The sequence below is a fragment of the Arachis hypogaea genome, chromosome 12, assembly GCF_003086295.3.
Source record: "Arachis hypogaea cultivar Tifrunner chromosome 12, arahy.Tifrunner.gnm2.J5K5, whole genome shotgun sequence".
In the NCBI taxonomy this organism is placed as follows: Eukaryota; Viridiplantae; Streptophyta; class Magnoliopsida; order Fabales; family Fabaceae; genus Arachis; species Arachis hypogaea.
The window spans coordinates 36,125,653-36,146,559 of record NC_092047.1 but is presented as its reverse complement, the minus strand read 5'-3'; the positions used below and the strand labels follow the sequence as shown (position 1 = coordinate 36,146,559).

Here is a 20,907-nt window from a genome sequence, read left to right as displayed (position 1 = left end):
GCTCAGCTTTTGAGGAGGAAAGTACTTGGCTAAGAAAGCCGTGACCAGCTTATCCCAAGAGTTCAGGCTGTCTTTGGGTTGAGAATCCAACCATAATCTAGCTCTGTCTCTTACAGCAAAAGGGAAAAGCATGAGCCTGTAGACTTTAGGATTTACTCCATTAGTCTTAACAGTATCACATATTTGCAAGAATTCAGTTAAGAACTGAAAAGGATCTTCAGATGGAAGTCCATGAAACTTGCAGTTCTGCTGCATCAGAGAAACTAATTGAGGTTTCAGCTCAAAGTTGTTTGCTCCAATGGCAGGAATGGAGATGCTTCTTCCATGTAAATTGGAATTAGGTGCAGGGAAGTCACCAAGCATCTTCCTTATATTATTATTATTTTCGGCTGCCATCTCTTCTGCCTGTTCGAAAATTTCTGAAAGGTTATCTCTGGATTGTTGTATTTTAGCTTCTCTTAATTTTCTCTTCAGAGTCCTTTCAGGTTCTGGATCTGCTTTCACAAGAATGTTCTTATCCTTGCTCCTGCTCATATGACAAAGAAGAAGGCACAGAAAAATAATAATAATAATAGAGATCCTTTATACCACAGTATAGGGATCCCTTTGTGAGTGGAAGAAAAGAGGGGGAGACAAAGAATGTGATGTAAAGGAAGAAATGCAACTGTACTGATGGAAGAGATGTGAGATGAGATGTTAGGATATGAATGAATAAATAGAATAGGATGTGGGAGGTATAATTTTCGAAAATTATTTTGAAAAGGAGTTAGTGATTTTTGAAAATTGGTTTTTGAAAATTTGTTAGTATTTTTCGAAATTTTTTTTTTTGAAATAAAATTAAAAATAAAAATAATTAGTTAATTAAAAAGAAATTTTTGAAAAAGGGGGAGATATTTTCGAAAATTAGAGAGAGAGAGTTAGTTAGGTAGTTTTGAAAAAGTTAAGAAACAAACAAAAAGTTAGTTAGTTAGTTGAAACAAATTTTGAAAAGATAAGAAGTTAGGAAGTTAGAAAAGATATTTGAAAAGATATTTTTGAAAAAGATAAGATAAGAAGATATTTTTGAAAAGATATGATTGAAATTAGTTTTTGAAAAAGATTTGATTTTTAAAATCACAATTAATGACTTGATTCATAAGAAATCACAAGATATGATTCTAGAACTTAAAGTTTGAATCTTTCTTAACAAGCAAGTAACAAACTTCAAATTTTTGAATCAAAACATTAATTGATTATGTTATTTTCAAAATTTTGGTATAAAAATAAGAAAAAGATTTTTGAAAAATATTTTTGGAATTTTCGAAAATAACTAAGAATTTTGAAAAAGATTTGATTTTTGAAAAAGATTTTGAAAAAGATAAGATTTTCAAATTGAAAATTTGATTTGACTCATGAGAAACAATTTGATTTTAAAAATTTTTGAAAAAGTCAATCCAAATTTTCGAATTTGATGAGAGAAAAAGGGAAAGATATTTTTTTGATTTTTGAATTTTTATGATGAGAGAGAAAAACACAGAAAAAAAATGCAATGCATGAAATTTTTAGATCAAAACAATGAATGCATGCAAGAATGCTATGAATGTCAAGATGAACACCAAGAACACTATGAATGTCAAGATGAACATCATGGACACAATTTTGAAAAATTTTTAATGCAAAGAAAACATGCAAGACACCAAACTTAGAATTCTTTAATGCTTAGACACTAAGAATTCAAGAATGCATATGATAAACACGAAAAGACACAAAACAAAAAATCATCAAGATCAAACAAGAAGACTTACCAAGAACAACTTGAAGATCATGAAGAACACTTATGAATGCATGATATTTTCGAAAAATGCAAGATGCATATGCAAGTGACACCAAACTTATGATATGACTCAAGACTCAAACAAGAAACACAAAATATTTTTGATTTTTATGATTTTCTAATTTTTTTGGGTTTTTTTTTTCGAAAATAGTATGAAAAAGAAAAAATAAGGATTCCAAAATTTTTAATATGAATTCCAGGAATCTTGCCATGTTAGTCTAAAGCTTCAGTCCAGGAATTAGACATGGCTCACTAGCCAGCCAAGCTTTCAATGAAAGCTCCAGTCCAAAACACTAGACATGGCCAATGGCCAGCCAAGCTTTAGTCTTTAACACAAGAGTATATTGATCTTGATAACAAAGTGTAAGCCTCAGTCCAAATAAATTTAGACATGGCTTTACAGCCAGCCAGGCTTCACATGCTTCATGAAACACTAGAATTCATTCTTAAAAATCTTGAATGAAAATTTTTTTGAAAACATTTTTATATTTTTTTTTCGAAAACAGATGAGAGATTTTTGAAATTATTTTTGAAAAATTTTTGAAAAGAAAATAAAAAGAAAATTACCTAATCTGAGCAACAAGATGAACCGTCAGTTGTCCAAACTCAAACAATCCCCGGCAATGGCGCCAAAAACTTGGTGCACGAAATTGTGATCTCCAGGCTCGAACAATCCCTAGTAATGGCTCCAAAGCTTGGTGCTCTGATCTCAATACATAATTGTCACAACTTCGATACAACTAACCAGCAAGTGCACTGGGTCGTCCAAGTAATACCTTACGTGAGTAAGGGTCGAATCCCACGGAGATTGTTGGTATGAAGCAAGCTATGGTCACCTTGTAAATCTCAGTCAGGCAGATATAAAGTGATAATGGAGTTTTCGAAATTTTATAGTAAAATAGGGATAGAGACACTTATGTAATTCATTGGTAGGAATTTCAGATAAGCGAATGGAGATGCTTTTCATTCCTCTGAACCTCTGCTTTCCTGCTATCTTTATCCAATCAGTCTTACTCCTTTCCATGGCTGGCTGTATGCAAGGGCATCACCGTTGTCAGTGGCTACATCCACTCCTCTCAGTGAATAATATGCTCACGCACCCTGTCACGGCACGGCTATTCATCTGTCGGTTCTCGATCATGCTGGAATAGGATTCACCCTCCTTTTGCGTCTGCCACTAACGCCCAGCACTCGCGAGTTTGAAGCTCGTCACAGTCATTCAATCATTGAATCCTACTCGGAATACCACAGACAAGGTTTAGACCTTCCGGATTCTCTTGAATGCCGCTATCATTCTAGCTTACGCCACGAAGATTCTGGTTAGGAGATCTAAGAGATATTCATTCTAGCTTATTTCATGTAGAACGGAAGTGTTTGTCAGGCACGCGTTCATAAGGGAGAAGGATGATGAGCGTCACACATAATCATCACCTTCATCATGTTCTTGGGTGCGAATGGATATCTTAGAAGCGAAATAAGAAGAATTGAATAGAAAACAGTAGTACTTTGCATTAATCTTTGAGGAACAGCAGAGCTCCACACCTTAATCTATGGAGTGTAGAAACTCTACCGTAAAAATACATAAGTGAAAGGTCCAGGCATGGCCGAGATGGCCAGCCCCCTTGATCTAAGAACAATGCTTTCAAAGATGATCCTAAGATCCTAAGATGATCAAAAGATGCCTAATACAATAGTAAAAGGTCCTATTTATAATAAACTAGCTACTAGGGTTTACATGAGTAAGTAATTGATGCATAAATCCACTTCTGGGGCCCACTTGGTGTGTGTTTGGGCTGAGCCTGAGTGTTGCACGTGCAGAGGCCATTTGTGGAGTTGAATGCCAGTTTCTGTGCCAGTTTGGGCGTTCAACTCTGGTTTTGGATCCTTTTCTGGCGCTGGACGCCAGATTTGGGCAGAAGGCTGGCGTTGAACGCCAGTTTACGTCGTCAATTCTTGGCCAAAGTATGGACTATTATATATTTCTGGAAAGCTCTGGATGTCTACTTTCCAAAGAAATTGGAAGCGCGCCATTTCGAGTTCTCTAGCTCCAGAAAATCCACTTTGAGTTCAGGGAGGTCAGAATCCAATAGCATCAGCAGTCCTTCTTCAACCTCTGAATCTGATTTTTGCTCAAGTCCCTCAATTTCAGCCAGAAAATACCTGAAATTACAGAAAAACACACAAACTCATAGTAAAGTCCAGAAATGTGAATTTAACATAAAAACTAATGAAAACATCCCTAAAAGTAACTAGATCCTACTAAAAACATACTAAAAACAATGCCAAAAAGCGTATAAATTATCCGCTCATCAGTCCTATTTGATTAGAGTTAATTGTAAATACCTAGGATATTTTACTCATGAAACCTTGCATTGATTTTTCCATGAATGATTTGATTGTGTGGTAGAAGAACACCCCTCTTTAGGTCTTATATTGATTTTGGGTGTTTTTGGCCTCTTTGGCTGGATTGGCCATTTAATTCATGACAATTAGGCATCTTTCATGATTCATTAAAAAAAAAAAAGGGGCACGCATGCGCGCACCGTGCGCATACGCGTCCTTAGGTCTTCACAGCTCCTGGGCCATCTTCCAGAGAGTTGTGCAAATTCTGGGCTAATTCTAGGCCCTGAGCATAACCAGCATCACGCGTTCGCGCAACGTGCGCGTACGTGTCCATGGCAATTCGCGCAAAAGCACGCGTCCACGCACTAGCCGCGTACGCGTCACTAATGCGATTTGCGATCCTGGGCCATCCCTCCCGAGAGTTGTGCCCTGGTTGGGCCACTTTCATGCTACTGGCCCAGCTCCCCTCACGCGTATGCACACGAGGCGCACACGCGTACCTTGACCATCATGCCAATCGACGCATCAACGCACCATGCGCGTCTGCATCGATCACCGAATTCTATTTTCTGGTACTTTTTCCCGAGAGTTGGGCCAGAGTTGTGCCGAACCTATGCTGAGGGCACAACTTCTATGCACGCGCGTGCGCACCTGGTGCTTGCGCGCACACCCACATTTCGCGACTTCGTGCCCACGCGCACCGTGCGCGTCCGCGCCCTTACTAATTTTTGCCCATGAACGCGCACACGTGCATGGCGCGCGCGCGTCGGTTCCGCGAACCAATTGAATTAGAGTGTGCCTTCCTCCTTCATTTTTCTTCCTTTCTTCTTACCACCACTATTCTTCTTCACTTCTACCTTCCTCTACCATCTCTACCACCTCTTCTCCGCTACCACCGGCGGCAACTATCACCTCCGGCGATCCCACACCCCCCTTTTCCCTCTTCTTTCTCTCACTCTTCCCTATCTTTTCTCCCACCTCCATACCCCATTTTTGTCCCTCCTCCTCTCAAGGTACTTCTCTTTCTATTTTTTTTTTTAGTTTTCTTTGTTTCTTTTTTTCTCCTTTCCTTAGTTACATTCCCTAACTCTTCCTCTTAGTAATTTCATTCATGTTTTCTTTGTTTGTTGCATTTTCCTTCCTTCTTTCTTTTCATTCTATTATGGGTGTTCCAAGTGGAGTTTACTCTTGCTTTGATGAGCTTATTTGATTTACTTGCTTTCTTTGCAATTTGTGGTATGATATGATGATTGATGATGCTTTATGAGATGTCACATTGTTACTCTTCTCTCAATTTTTGTCAAAAAAAGGGATGCACGCCAAGTGTTTGATAAAAACCCACATGACTTCTTAGAGTTGTTTTAACTTAGTGTTTTCTATCTTAGTATTCTTTCCCATTCACTTGTGTGTTCATATGTGCATTGAGCTTACTATATTTCTTGTTTCATTTCTCCATGCCCGTCCCCTATTTTTTACTTCTTGTCATTGATGTTAAGAGTGTGTGCTTCTCAAGCGGCTTGTTTGCATGCCTATACCACTAACGCATCACTTGCTAGTGATTAGCCAAAATTTTCATTATGGACTTAGTCTCATGTTGCAGCTGTCATGTGTCTAAGCTCCTTATCTTTTATGCCTTATCACTAGCATGCTTATTCTTTCTTGATGCCTCTTTAAGCTTAACTTCACCACTTCTCTTTCTTTTCTAGGATGGTGATCAAAAGGGACAATGGAAAGGCACCCAAGAAGGCACCTTCACGGTCTACTAGCAAAGCACAACAAGGACCTAAAGCCAAGACCCTCTCTAATAAGACAAGGAGCGTTGCTAACATTGATATTTTGGAAAAGGACAATCCGGTGAGGGATCCGAACAAGTTCCCCAACCGCTATTGCGAACTTGTCTACCCCTTGATCAAACCAAGGAACTATCATGCAGAGCCCCTTCTAGCCCCTCCGGCTCATGTCATACCACTCATCATGCCCCGCATCGAACGGCGGCAATGGGAGTTCCTATTGAGGAAGCCAAGAGAGGCCAACTTGTCTTGGGTGGTTGAATTCTACACTAACTACCACTCCCCCTCCCTTGCATCGGTATTTGTGCGCCAAAGGCAAGTTCCTGTTACAGAGGAGGCTATTCAAAGTGTGCTTAAGACCGGACCATTAGCGGAAGGGATTGATGCTTATCAAGAGATTTTGTCAGCGAGGTGCCAACGTGCGTTTGATTGGGATGCTATCCTCAAGGTCATTGCTATACCCGAATCATTCTGGATTCGAGGAAGGATGAGACCCCGGCCCAAGGACATCACCGCATATTTTCTCACTAGAGAAGCTCAAGCATGGGCCCAAATTCTAGCTCACTATGTGCTCCCAAGCACCCATGGCTCATCTATCACTGCCGAGTTAGCCTTGTTGGTTTGGTGTGTCCTCACCGAGAGACCGGTGCATATTCCCCGTCTCATTCACCAATCCATGGGCTGCATCCATGCTAAGGGGAATCTACCCTTTCCCGCTCTAGTGACCGACTTGGTCGCCGTAGCCGGTGTTCCCCGAGAGACCAAGGATAGAAGGGCCATGATCCCGGCGGATGAAGATGTTGTTCCAAACAGGAGATACATTTACCCTCCGGTGGACACCGAAGAGCCACACTTATCCGTCCCCATGAGCATCCCCTCTACCTCATCCGCACCACCAAAGTCATCCATGCAACGCATAGAGGAACTCCACAAGAAGCTTGACCTTTATAAGGGACGTAACCAACGCCGTTATGCTTTTGTCAAGAAGCTTCTAGGTTGCCTAGCCCCACCTTGGAAGAACCAGAAATTTCGATGTCCACCGATACCAATAATGAGGAAAGCGATAATGAAGAAGTGGATGGACACTCGGAAGCCGATCAACTACTACGTCTCACTCAAGGCACGGAGGACCGTGACAACTTCTAAGTGTGGGGAGGTCGGTCGACCGACCGGTCTTCATAGGTAACACCCGAATAAATTCCTTGAATCTCTTTTGCTAATTAACATAGATTTCATGTTAGGTTTTTCACTTCTTTTTGGCATCCTTTGCATGTTAACATCTCTTAATAAACCCACTTGGTTAGAGCAATGACTTCTCTCCTAAGAAAACTAGAATTTTAGGGTGACCCTACCAATTTTGAAATTTGAAAATTTGAAAATCTTTTGATGCTTAGCTTGTTTGGAGGATATATTTTGGAACATGGAAATGGATTTTGAGCTAAGAACACAAGCAAGCGAGTTTTGAGCCTAATGGTGTGGTTACATCTTATAACCACTTATTTTCCCTTCTTGTGTGCAATTGTTCTCCTCCTACGATTGTGATCTTTGATTTGTTTAATTCTATATGTTCATTATTCCTTGTACTCATGCATTTATATGATTGAGGCCATCGTTTCAATTAACTCACTTACCCAAATAGCCTTACCTCTTATCTTCCTTTGTTAGCCAAATTTGAGCCTACGTTTAACCCACTTTGTTCTTAATTTAGCACATTACAAGCCTTAAAGCGGAAAAACAATAAAAGTCCTTAATTTGGATCTTTGATTAGCTTAGGCTAGTGTGTGTAACATTCAAGTGTGGGAAATTTTGGGACATTGGTTGAGAAAAAAGGGTAATTTTGTATTTTTGTTGTAAATATTGGGAATTGGTACATGCTCATGTATTGATTAAATGTGTAGACCTTATGCATTGATGTTCTCGTATATAGTTTGAAAAAAAAATGAAAACAATGATGAGAAAAACAAAAGAAAAGAAAAAAAAAAGAAAAGAAAAAAAATAGAAAAGCAAGAAAAGAAAAAAAAAAGAAAGAAATAAAAAGGGGACAAAATGCCCCAAAGTAAAGTTCAATAAAGATCAATGCATATGAGTTGTGAAATGAAAAGAAAATGCATGAGTATGTTAAAAAGTGAAAGAATGGGTAGTTAGGTTAGCTTTAATATTGTATAAGATGTCATAGGTTAGGTGAGAAAGTTTAAACTCATCAAAAATTCAAATTTCAAGCTCACTTAACCAAATATGCATCCTTACCTTGACCCTAGCCCCATTACAACCTAAAGAAAAGACCCCATGATACTTGTATGCATGCATGGAATATATGTTGATTGTTAGAAGAAAAACAAATTTTGGAAAAACATGAAGTAGGGGAGGATTGAGTGATCAACCCTATACACCGAGCGAATAGAGTGCAAATACTTCCGGTGAGGGGTTCGAAGCTCAACTCCTTGTTCCTGGCTCTCGCGAGCGTTCTTCATACAAGTTATGCATATTTCACTTTGACGACTAGAATTGGTAGAGTTCATACATTGCCCATCATCTTGCCCTATGTGCATATACATATGTGTATTCTAGGAAGATTGAATTGCTCTGGGCCAAATAGATAGTAGCATACACCATAGTGCATTCATGTAGGTAGATTGCATCACATGAGCCCTACGCCCTTGTAGTCCTTTGATCTTTTTCTTTCCCTTAACATGAGGACATGCTATACTTTAAGTGTGGGGAAGTTGATAAACCCCATTTTTAGGGTTTATTATGCATAGAATCTAAGGGTTTTATCAATGATCTTCCACACTTATTCATATAAAACTGCATGATTTCGTGTCTCTTTCCCATTTTACCTCATAGATGAAAATATGCTTCTTTTGCATCAAAATTGAGATATTGTGATCCTCCTCTATTACCATTAGATGCCTTGATTCGTTTGTTAAGTGATTTCAGAAGTTATAAGGCAAAAATGGCCAAGAGGAATGAAGGAAGCATGCATTAATGGAAGGAGCATGAAATAAATTAAAGAATTGAAGTTTGGACATGCACGCACATGCGCACCGTGCGCGTACGCATGGATGTGCTCATCCAGAGCCAGCGCAGTGGAGCCGAGTGAGGAGCCGGCGTGCTTATATGGCTAGGCCATATTCCTTATGACGCTCGCGCGCACCTTATGCCTGCGCGCAGATCGCAAAAGACCCCAGGGACGCATACGCGTGCAGTGCGCGTACGCGTCAATGTGCGCACATGATTTTTTAAATAAAACACGTTCCCAGCGATTTCAAGGGGTTCCCAGGCCCTGTTTTGGAGCAGATTATTGGAGGAAAAGCTTAAGAAGGCCAAGGATTAGGAGTGTTAGGACAATTAGTCATTTTTCTAGATATTTTTAGAGAGTTAGTTACATTTTATTTTTAGAGAGAGAAACTCCAACTTCTCTCTAGGTTTTCACCTCCTCCATTACAAGTTTCCTTTGAATTCTTGGTGAGATCTATTGCTAATTGACTTTTTGTTTTGCTACAAGTGTAGATCTACTCTTCTTCTACTCTTAATTGATGTTCTTTTGGTTCAATTTCTTAGATCTAGATTTGGTTCACTTTGTTACTTTGAATGTGGATTAATGAATTGTGCAATTTCATTCAATTCCTTAATTGTTGATAATTGTTTGGATTAGATAGTTTTAATTCAATTCTCTTCTTTCAATTGCATCATATTTTCTATAATTGCCTACCAAATGTTTGTGATAATGACAACCTTAGGTATGGAGTAGATTTCTCTCACTTGGTTTAGGGGTTGAGTTATTGGAGATACTTGAATAGTGGATATCAATTGTAGATTATTAATTGAGAATTGCTAATTGACTTGGAGTGCACTAAAGCTAGACTTCCCTAGGGTGAGATTAGGACTTGTGACTCAAGTTAGTTACTCTCACTTGACTTTCCTCCATTGTTAGGGGGTTAACTAAGTGAAGCAAAAATCAATTCTTATCATAATTGAAGGAAACTATAATGATGGAACTTCCAATGCTTACCCTTAGCCAAGTCTTTTATCTCAATTAATTGTTATTTGCTTTGCTAGCTTTAATTCTTGCACCAATTCTCAAAACCATAAAAGCTTTTCTAATCAATGATGCACATTCTAAAGCAATTCCTAGGGAGAATGACCCAGGAGCAATACTCTTGGTCATAGATTTTAGAATTGTTTGATGCAGTATTCGCGTGTTGGTTAGACTATACTCACGATCAGATTCATTACTAGTTTCTAACCAGCATAAGAATATTTCCGTTCATCAAAGGGTTGTCTTGAGACAAAACACTTAGAGTCGTGGTCAAGAAAGCAAAAAAAAAAAAAAAGAAAACAACCCTTACTACTTCAAGGTGACAATCAATAGAAAGGATTCCTAAAGCCTATACCTGAAAGAACCCTCAAGGATCCAAGAGCTTTTCATGACATTAAAATATTCATACATGTGTTGAACACTTAGTTTTACTCTTAGTTGTATTGCAATCATTCAAAGCCAAGGCCTTAAGTTATAAAGGCTTACTCACATTGATTTGCTTGGGACAAGCAAAGCTTAAGTTTGGTGTTGTGATGACTTGCATCATCTACCCTTCTTTCTTGCATAAAGAAGACCATAAAAGAGCATAAATCTCATTTTATCAGTAAAATTCATGCATTATTTGATGAATATTATGGTACATTACTTTGAAATGAGTTGTGCTGAATTTTAGGTGAAAAAGGCATAAAAAAATGGGTAGAAGACAAACAAGAAGCTGGGCGTGTGAAACTGGCGTGCCACTTGGAGCAAACGCCACAAAAATGCACTGGCATGGCATGCCAAGAGCTAGGCGTGGCATGCCAGTACTAAATTCCAGAAGGGAAGTCCAAGCATGCATGTGAGCGTGGCACGCCAGAGACTGGACGTGGCACGCTAGTTCAAAGTTCCAGAGAGCAACAATGGAGGACACAAAAGGGGTGTGGCACGCCAGGTTGGGCGTGGCATGCCTAATCCATCAACTACTATGGGCGTGCCATTTGAGCAAAGGGGCGTGGCACGCCAACCCACCATTCCAAGAAGAACCCCCACCTATGGCGTGCCACTTGGTATTGAAGGCGTGGCACGCCAGCTCCAAGAAGTCACTTGGGCGTGCCACTTGAGAACCCAGGCGTGGCACGCCAAGCTTGAAGACTTCACAAATCCATGGGCGTGCCACTTGAACAGCATGGCGTGGCACGCTGGTACAATAATCCAGAGAAGGGGCTGAAGGTAATTGAAGACTGGGTGTGCCACTTGAAGTCGAAGGCATGGCACGCCAACCTCTCAACCTCACTTAGGCATGCCACTTGAGCAACCAGGCGTGGCATGCCAATGCACAAAGATAACAAAAGCAAGGACTGGGCGTGCCACTTGGTATCGAAGGCGTGGCATGCCAACCCAAGTATGTCACTATGGCGTGCCACTTGAAGGCTGAGGCGTGGCACGCCAACTACTGGAACCAAGACAAGATCATGGGCGTGGCATGCCAGACTTTAGGTGTGGCACGCTGGTATAAGTTTCCAGAGAAGATGAAGGAGGGCAATTACATGGGGCATGCCACTTGGTGTCGAAGGCGTGGCACGCCAATTACTATTCTCCACTTAGGCATGCCACTAGAATCCCAGGTGTGGCACGCCAGTGCCATTCAGAGAGCAAAGAAGCATTGGGGTGTGCCACTTGAGTTCATGGCGTGGCACGCCAAACAGAGGAACCACTCACTCACATGGCGTGCCACTGATGAGCGGATAATTTATACGCTTTTTGGCATTGTTTTTAGCATTTTTTAGTAGAATCTAGTCACTTTTAGGGATGTTTTCATTAGTTTTTATGTTAAATTCACATTTCTGGACTTTACTATGAGTTTGTGTGTTTTTCTATGATTTCAGGTATTTTCTGGCTGAAATTGAGGGACTTGAGCAAAAATCAGATTCAGAGGTAGAAGAAGGACTGCTGATGCTGTTGGATTCTGACCTCCCTGCACTCAAAATGGATTTTTTGGAGCTACAGAACTCAAAATGGCGGGCTTCCAATTGCGTTGGAAAGTAGACATCCAAGGCTTTCTAGAAATATATAATAGTCCATACTTTGGCCGAGTTTAGACGACCTAAAAGGGCGTTGAACGCTAGTTCTACGCTACTGTCTGGAGTTAAACGCCAGAAACACGTTACAAACCAGAGTTGAACGCCAGAAATACGTTACAACCTGGCGTTCAACTCCAGAAAGAGCCTCTGCACGTGTAACATTCAAGCTCAGCCCAAGCACACACCAAGTGGGCCCCGGAAGTGGATTTATGCATCAATTACTTACTTCTGTAAACCCTAGTAGCTAGTTTATATAAATAGAACTTTTTACTATTTTATTAGACATCTTTTGAATCATCTTTTGATCATTTTTAGATCTCTAGACCTCCATGGGAGGCTGGCCACTCGGCCATGCTTACCCTATATTCACTTACGTATTTTCAACGGTAGAGTTTCTACACTCCATAGATTAAGGTGTGGAGCTCTACTGTTCCTCAAAGATTAATGCAAAGTACTACTGTTTTTCTATTCTGCTCAACTTATTCCGCTTCTAAGATATTCATTCGTACTTCAACATGAATGTGATGAACGTGACAATCATCATCATTCCCCCACGAACGCGTGCCTGACAACCACTTCCATTCTACCTTAGATTGAATGAGTATCTCTTGGATCTCTTAATCGGAATCTTCGTGGTATAAGCTAGATTGATGGCGGCATTCATGAGAATCCGGAAAGTCTAAACCTTGTCTGTGGTATTCCGAGTAGGATTCTGGGATTGAATGACTGTGACGAACTTCAAACTCGCGAGTGTTGGGCGTAATGATAGACGCAAAAGGAGGGTGAATCCTATTCTAGTATGATCGAGAACCTCAGATGATTAGCCGTGCTGTGACAGAGCATTTGGACCATTTTCACAAGAGGATGGGATGCAGCCATTGACAACGGTGATGCCTCTAGATGATTAGCCATGCAGTGACAGCGCATCGGACCATTTTCCAGAGAGGATCAAAAGTAGCCATTGCCAATGGTGATGTCCTTACATAAAGCCAGCCATGGTAAAGAGTATGATTGATTGGATGAAGATAGCAGGAAAGCAGAGGTTCCGAGGAACGAATGCATCTCTATACCTTTATCTGAAATTCTCACCAGTGATATACATAAGTATTTCTATCTTTATTTTCTGTTTATTTATTATATATTTTCGAAAACTCCATAACCATTTGATATCTGCCTAACTGAGATTTACAAGATGACCATAGCTTGCTTCATACAAACAATCTCCGTGGGATCGACCCTTACTCACGCAAGGTTTTGTTACTTGGACGACCCAGTGCACTTGCTGGTTTGTTGTATCGAAGTTGTGAATGAAAAACAATTTATTAAGACGTGCGTACAAAGTTTTTGGCGCCTTTGCCTGAGATCACAATTTCGTGCACCAAGTTTTTGGCGCCGTTGCCGGGAATCACAATTTCGTGCACCAAGTTTTTGGCGCTGTTGCCGGGGATTGTTCGAGTTTGGACAACTGACGGTTCATCGTGTTGCTCAGATTAGGTAATTTTCTTTTCGTTTTCTTTTCAAAAAAAAATTTCAAAAATTTCTCCTTTGTTTTCGAAAAAAAAATCTTTTCAAAAATTTCTCATCTGTTTTCGAAAATTATTTTAGAATTTTAAGAATGAATTCTAGAGTTTCATGAAAAATGTTGGAGCCTGGCTAGCTGTAAAGCCATGTTTAATTCCTTTGGATAGAGGCTTCCAACCATCAGCATAGAGGCAAGTTAATTGGAATGTCAGATGTGGCATGTCTGAGTTACATACTAAAGCTTGGCTGGCTATTAAGCCATGCCTAACCCTCAGATTGGAGCTTTAGATTAAAGAACACAAGATTCCTGGAATTCATATTAAAAATTTTAGAATCCTTATTTTTTCTTTTTCAATATAATTTTCGAAAAAAAAAAAACCAAAAAAATTAGAAAATCATAAAAATCAAAAATATTTTGTGTTTCTTGTTTGAGTCTTGAGTCAACTTCAAGTCCGGTGTCAATTGCATACTCATCTTGCATTTTTTGAAAATTGCATTCATGCATTGCATTCATCATGATCTTCAAGTTGTTCTTGGTAAGTCTTCTTGTTTGATCTTGATGTTTTCTTGTTTTGTGTCCTTTCTTGTTTTTCATATGCATTCTTGAATTCTTAGTGCCTAAGCATTAAAGATTTCTAAGTTTGGTGTCATGCATGCTTTCTTTGCATTAAAAATTTTTCAAAAATATGTTCTTGATGTTCATCTTGACCTTCAAAGTGTTCTTGGTGTTCATCTTGACATTCATAGTGTTCTTGCATGCATTCCTTGTTTTGATCCAAAAAGAAAAGAGAAAAACATAAAAATGATGTTTTAATTTTTCTCTTTCATCATTAAAAATTCAAAAATCAAAAAAATATCTTCCCCTTTTTCTCTCTTAAAATTTCGAAAATTAGATTTGACTTTTTCAAAAATTTTTAAAATCTAGTTGTTTCTTATGAGTCAAATCAAATTTTTAATTTAAAAATCTTATCTTTTTCAAAATCTTTTTCAAAAATCAAATATTTTTCATTTTTCTTATTTTCGAAAATTTAAAAGTATTTTTCAAAAATCTTTTTCTTAATTTTATATCATAATTTTCGAAAATAACATCATCAATTAATGTTTTGATTAAAAAATTTCAAGTTTGTTACTTACTTGTTAAGAAAGATTCAAACTTTAAATTCTAGAATCATATTTTGTGATTTCTTGTGAATCAAGTCATTAATTGTGATTTTAAAAATCAAATCTTTTTCAAAACTAATTTCAATCAAATCTTTTCAAAAATATCTTTTTATCTTATCTTTTTCAAAATCATATCTTTTTCAAAAATTTGATTTTAAAATATCTTTTCTAACTTCTTATCTTCTTATCTTTTCAAAAATGATTTTCAAATTTGTTTCAATTAACTAACTAACTTTTTGTTTGTTTCTTATCTTTTTCAAAACTACCTAACTAACTCTCTCTCTCTAATTTTTGAAAATATCTTCCCTCTTTTTTAAAATTTCTTTTTAATTAACTAATTATTTTAATTTTTTATTTTAATTTTCGAAAATTACCAACCTTTTTCAAAAACTATTTTCGAAAATCACTAACTCTTTTTCAAAAATAATTTTTGAAAATTACATTACATTCTTTTCTTCTTCTTTTCTTCTACTCACATAAGGGAACCTCTATACTGTGGTAAAAAGGATCCCTATTATTATTTTTCTGTGCCCTCTTCTTTGTCATATGAGTAGGAGCAAGGACAAGAACATTCTTGTTGAAGCAGATCCAGAACCTGAAAGGACTCTGAAGAGGAAACTAAGAGAAGCTAAATTACAACAATCCAGCAAGCACCTTTCAGAAATTTTCGAACAGGAAGAGGAGATGGCAGCCGAAAATAATAATAATGCAAGGAGGATGCTTGGTGACTTTACTGCACCTAATTCCAATTTATATGGAAGAAGCATCTCCATCCCCACCATTGGAGCAAACAATTTTGAGCTGAAACCTCAATTAGTTTCTCTGATGCAGCAGAACTGCAAGTTTCATGGACTTCCATCTGAAGATCCTTTTCAGTTCTTAAGTGAATTTTTGCAGATCTGTGATACTGTTAAGACTAATGGAGTAGATCCTGAAGTCTACAGGCTCATGCTTTTCCCTTTTGCTGTAAGAGACAGAGCTAGAGTGTGGTTGGACTCTCAACCCAAAGATAGCCTGAACTCTTGGGATAAGCTGGTCACGGCTTTCTTAGCCAAGTTCTTTCCTCCTCAAAAGCTGAGCAAGCTTAGAGTGGATGTTCAAACCTTCAGACAGAAAGAAGGTGAATCCCTCTATGAAGCTTGGGAGAGATACAAGCAACTGACCAAAAAGTATCCTTCTGACATGCTTTCAGAATGGACCATCCTGGATATATTCTATGATGGTATGTCTGAATTAGCTAAAATGTCATTGGACACTTCTGCAGGTGGATCCATTCACCTAAAGAAAACGCCTGCAGAAGCTCAAGAATTCATTGACATGGTTGCTAATAACCAGTTCATGTACACTTCTGAAAGGAATCCTGTGAATAATGGGACGCCTATGAAGAAGGGAGTTCTTGAAATTGATACTCTGAATGCTATATTAGCTCAGAATAAAATATTGACTCAGCAAGTCAATATGATTTCTCAGAGTCTGAATGGAATGCAAGCTGCATCCAACAGTACTCAAGAGGCATCTTCTAAAGAAGAAGCTTATGACCCTGAGAACCCTGCAATAGCAGAGGTAAATTATATGGGTGAACCTTATGGAAACACCTATAATCCCTCATGGAGAAATCACCCAAATCTCTCATGGAAGGATCAAAAGCCTCAACAAGGCTTTAATAATGGTGGAAGAAATAGGTTTAACAATAGTAAACCTTTTCCATCATCTTCTCAGCAATAAACAGAGAACTCTGAACAAAATACCTCTAATTTAGCAAACTTAGTCTCTGATCTGTCCAAGGCCACTGTAAGTTTCATGAATGAAACAAGGTCTTCCATTAGAAATTTGGAAGCACAAGTGGGCCAGCTGAGTAAAAGGATCACTGAAATCCCTCCTAGTACTCTCCCAAGCAATACAGAAGAAAATCCAAAAGGAGAGTGCAAGGCCATTGACATAGTCAACACGGCCGAACCTAGAGAGGAAGGGGAGGACGTGAATCCCAAGGAGGAAGACCTCCTGGGACGTCCAGTGATCAATAAGGACTTTCCCTCTGAGGAACCAAAGGAATCTGAGACTCATCTAGAGACCATAGAGATTCCATTAAACCTCCTTACGCCCTTCATGAGCTCTGATGAGTATTCTTCTTCTGAAGAGAATGAGGATGTTACTGAAGAGCAAGTTGCCAAGTTCCTTGGTGCAATCATGAAGCTGAATGCCAATTTATTTGGTATTGAGACTTGGGAAGATGAACCTCCCTTGTTCACTAATGAGCTGAGTGATCTGGATCAACTAACATTGCCTCAGAAGAAACAGAATCCTAGAAAGTTCTTAATACCTTGTACCATAGGCACCATGACCTTTGAGAAGGCTCTATGTTACCTTGGGTCAGGAATAAACCTCATGGCCCTCTCTGTAATAGAGAAACTGGGAATCTTTGGGGTGCAAGCTGCCAGAATCTCATTAGAGATGGCAGAAAATTCCAGAAAATAGGCTTATGGACAAGTAGAGGACGTGTTAGTAAAGGTTGAAGGCCTTTACATCCCTGCTGATTTCATAGTCCTAGATACTAGAAAGGATGAGGATGAATCCATCATCCTTGGAAGACCTTTCCTAGCCACAGCAAGAGCTGTGATTGATGTTGATAGAGGCGAACTAGTCCTTCAATTGAACGAGGACTCCCTTGTGTTAAAAACTCAAGGTCATCCTTCTGTAATCATAGAAAAGAGGCACAGCAAGCTTCTCTCAAAACAGAGTCAACCAGAGCCCCCACATTCAAACTCTAAGTTTGGTGTTGGGAGGCCACAACCAAACTCTAAGTTTGGTGTTGAATGATGACAAGTCATCTTAGCCTAGTTTCACTAGCCTTTTTCTTTTGTTTTCAATTGATTTTATGCACTTTCTTAAGCCATAAGCAAGCCAATTGGGTAGATTTCCATGTTTCCTTTGATTCAATCAACCATGGATGAATTCATGCACTTTCATGAGATTTTATGCTATAATTGTCATATATTATGAAAGAAACACAATCTTATGATTTGGGGCATAGCTTTGATTGTTTTGATTGATTGATGATAGGTGAAAAGAGTTTTGAAGAAGGTTGAAGAAAGAAGGAATGGCTAGGAGCAAGAGAGAACAAAAAGTTTGAGCCAAAGTTTGCCTCAAACTTTAGCTCAAACTTTTAAAAGAGTTGAAAACATACCAGAGGAAAAAAAGCTTGAGCCAAAGTTCACCTCAAACTTTAGCTCAAACTTTTGGAAGAATTGAAAACACTCCAGAGGAAAAAAAAGCTTGAGCAAAAGTTTGCCTCAAACTTTAGCTCAAACTTTTGGGAGAAAAGCTTGAGCCAACGTTTGCCTCAAACTTTTTGGCAAACGTTGGCATCACAAAACCAACACCCTGGAGGGGAAAAGCTTGCGCCAACGTTTGCCTCAAGCTTTTTGGCAAACGTTGGCGCCACACACATTTACAAGGGGGCCAACGTTTGAGCAAAAGTTTGACCTCAAACTTTGGCTCAAACGTTGGTAGCAGCAAGCTTAAGCCATCTGGTATAAAAAGTTTGAGTAAAAGTTTGCCTCAAACTTTTACTCAAACTTTTACTCAAACTTTTATGATTTCAACCCGGTTCACAATGGATCTTTCTCCAACTCCAAGAGCAATCAACCAAGGCCTTTATCAACCCAATTCCATCAAGAACAAAGGCCCAATTCAAGGCTTGAAGACCATTTGAAGAAAGTGTATAAATAGCTTAGGATTTAAGTTTTCAGGAGAGTTTTTTTCCTTTGGGGAGCTTTCCTGGGAGTTTGGCTGAGTAGTTTTGGAAAGCTTTTGGTTTTGAATTGTTTTGAGCTTTTGAGTTTCGAAGAGGAGAATTGAATTCTCTTCCTCTTAGTTTTCTTGTTTTCAATTTCAATTACACTTGTCTTGAGTCTTAGGTGTTGAGAATTGGGGAAATTCTGTCTCAATCTCACCTTGAGATCTCTTTCTGTTTCTTTTACTGCATCATTGGAGAATTGAGATTTACATTCAAGCTTTCTTCTGTTTTGATCTTTAATTTCTTGCAATTGAATTCTACACTTGGATCTAGGTAGGCATTGAGATCTAGACTCGGTTATCTAGTCTCTTGGGTCCTGAGATCTGGAGTTTGCATTTTAAATTCTTTGTTTAAAGCTTTTCAAGTTCATTTACATTTCCGTTTGAGATCCGGTTCAATTCAAGTCACTTTCTACTTATCTGATTAATGCAATTTACTTTTCCTTGTTTAATTTCTGCAAATCCACTTCCCAATTCCCTTTATAATTCAAGCCATTTACATTTCTTGCACTTTAAGATTCTACAATTTACATTTCTTGCAATCTAAGTTTCTGTAATTTACATTACTTGTTCTTTAAGATTCAGCTTATTTACTTTCTTTGCTCTTTAATTTTCTGCAATCTACCCTTCTCCCTTTACATTTCAAGCAATTTAGTTTCTACAAGCACAAATCACCCAACCAATACTTGATTCGCTTGACTAAATCAACCACTAAACTAAAATTGCTCAATCCTTCAATCCCTGTGGGATCGACCTCACTCCCGTGAGTTTTATTACTTGATGCGACCCGGTGCACTTGCCGGTTAGATTTGTGTGTTTGGAATTCATTTTCCGAAAATACAGATCATTGAACTCCCATATCCAAAATCTATGTTTGGTGTTGGGGAGTCTCAACAATGCTCTGAACATCTGTGAGGCTCCATGAGAGCCCACTGTCAAGCTATTGACATTAAAGAAGCGCTTGTTGGGAGGCAACCCAATTTTTATTTATCTAATTTTATTTTTCTTGTTCTTTCATGTTTTATTAGGTTCATGATCATGTGGAGTCACGAAAAAAATTGAAAAATTAAAAAACAGAATAAAAAACAGCAGAAAAAAAATCACACCCTAGAGGAAGACCTTACTGGCGTTTAAACGCCAGTAAGAAGCATCTGGCTGGTGTTCAACGCCAGAACAGAGCATGGTTCTGGCGCTGAACGCCCAAAATGGGCAGCATCTGAGCGTTTGAATGCCAGAATTGCACCCTGGAGAAGAGCTGGCGCTGAACGCCCAGAACAAGCATGGTTCTGGCGTTCAACGCCAGAAATGGGCAACAAATGGGCGTTCAACGCCCAGAACAAGCACCAATCTGGCGCTGAACGCCCAGAGTTGTGTGCAAGGGTATATTGCATGCCTAATTTAGTGCAAGGTTGTAAATCCTTGAACACCTCATGATCTGTGGACCCTATAGGATCACCTCAGGATCTGTGGACCTTACAGGATCCCCACCTACCTCACCCTCTCTCTCTCCATTCATGGTCATCCCTTCTGTTTTCCTTTTACCACTCACATCCATACACCCACCTACCTTCAAAATTCAACATCTCTTTCCCACCCAATCCCACCCATATGGCAGAATACACACATCCCTCCATCTCCTCCATATCTTCTTCTTCTATTCTTTCTTCTTTTGCTCGAGGGCGAGCAACATTCTAAGTTTGGTGTGGTAAAAGCATAGCTTTTTTTGTTTTTCCATAACCATTAATGGCACTTAAGGCCAGAGAAACCTCAAGAAAGAGGAAAGGGAAGACAATTGCTTCCACCTCTGAGCCATGGGAGATGGAAAGATTCATCTCACAAGCCCATCACTAAGAAAAGGATGGAGCAAACAAGAGATCCCATTCATGGAGCTCAAGAGACGCATGAAGCTCATCACCATGAGATCCCGGAGATGCCTCAAATGCATTTTCCTCCACAAAACTATTGGGAGCAAATCAACACCTCCCTAGGAGAATTAAGTTCCAACATGGGAAAATTAAGGGTGGAACATCAAGAGCACTCCATCATCCTTCATGAAATTAGAAAAGATCAAAAAGCAATGAGGGAAGAGCAACAAAGACAATGAAGAGACATAGAAGAGCTCAAGGACATCATTGGTCCCTCAAAAAGGAAACGCCACCATCACTAAGGTGAACTCATTCCTTGTTCTTAAATTCTCTGTTTTTCGTTTCCTTTATGTTAAGTGCTTATCTATGTTTGTGTCTTCATTACATGATCATTAGTATTTAGTAACTATGCCTTAAAGTTATGAAAGTCCTATGAATCCATCACCTCTCTTAAATGAAAAATGTTTTAATTCAAAAGAACAAGAAGTACATGAGTTTCGAATTTATCCTTGAACTTAGT

General features: G+C 38.9%; 1 non-coding gene across 1 annotated transcript; it reads right to left on the bottom strand.

Annotated features, from left to right (window-relative positions):
- Positions 1 to 15,807: 15,807 nt before the first annotated feature.
- Positions 15,808 to 15,915, bottom strand: LOC112731565 (small nucleolar RNA R71). The gene has a single exon (XR_003167338.1). It is a non-coding gene; the product is annotated as a small nucleolar RNA R71 (small nucleolar RNA).
- Positions 15,916 to 20,907: the final 4,992 nt, after the last annotated feature.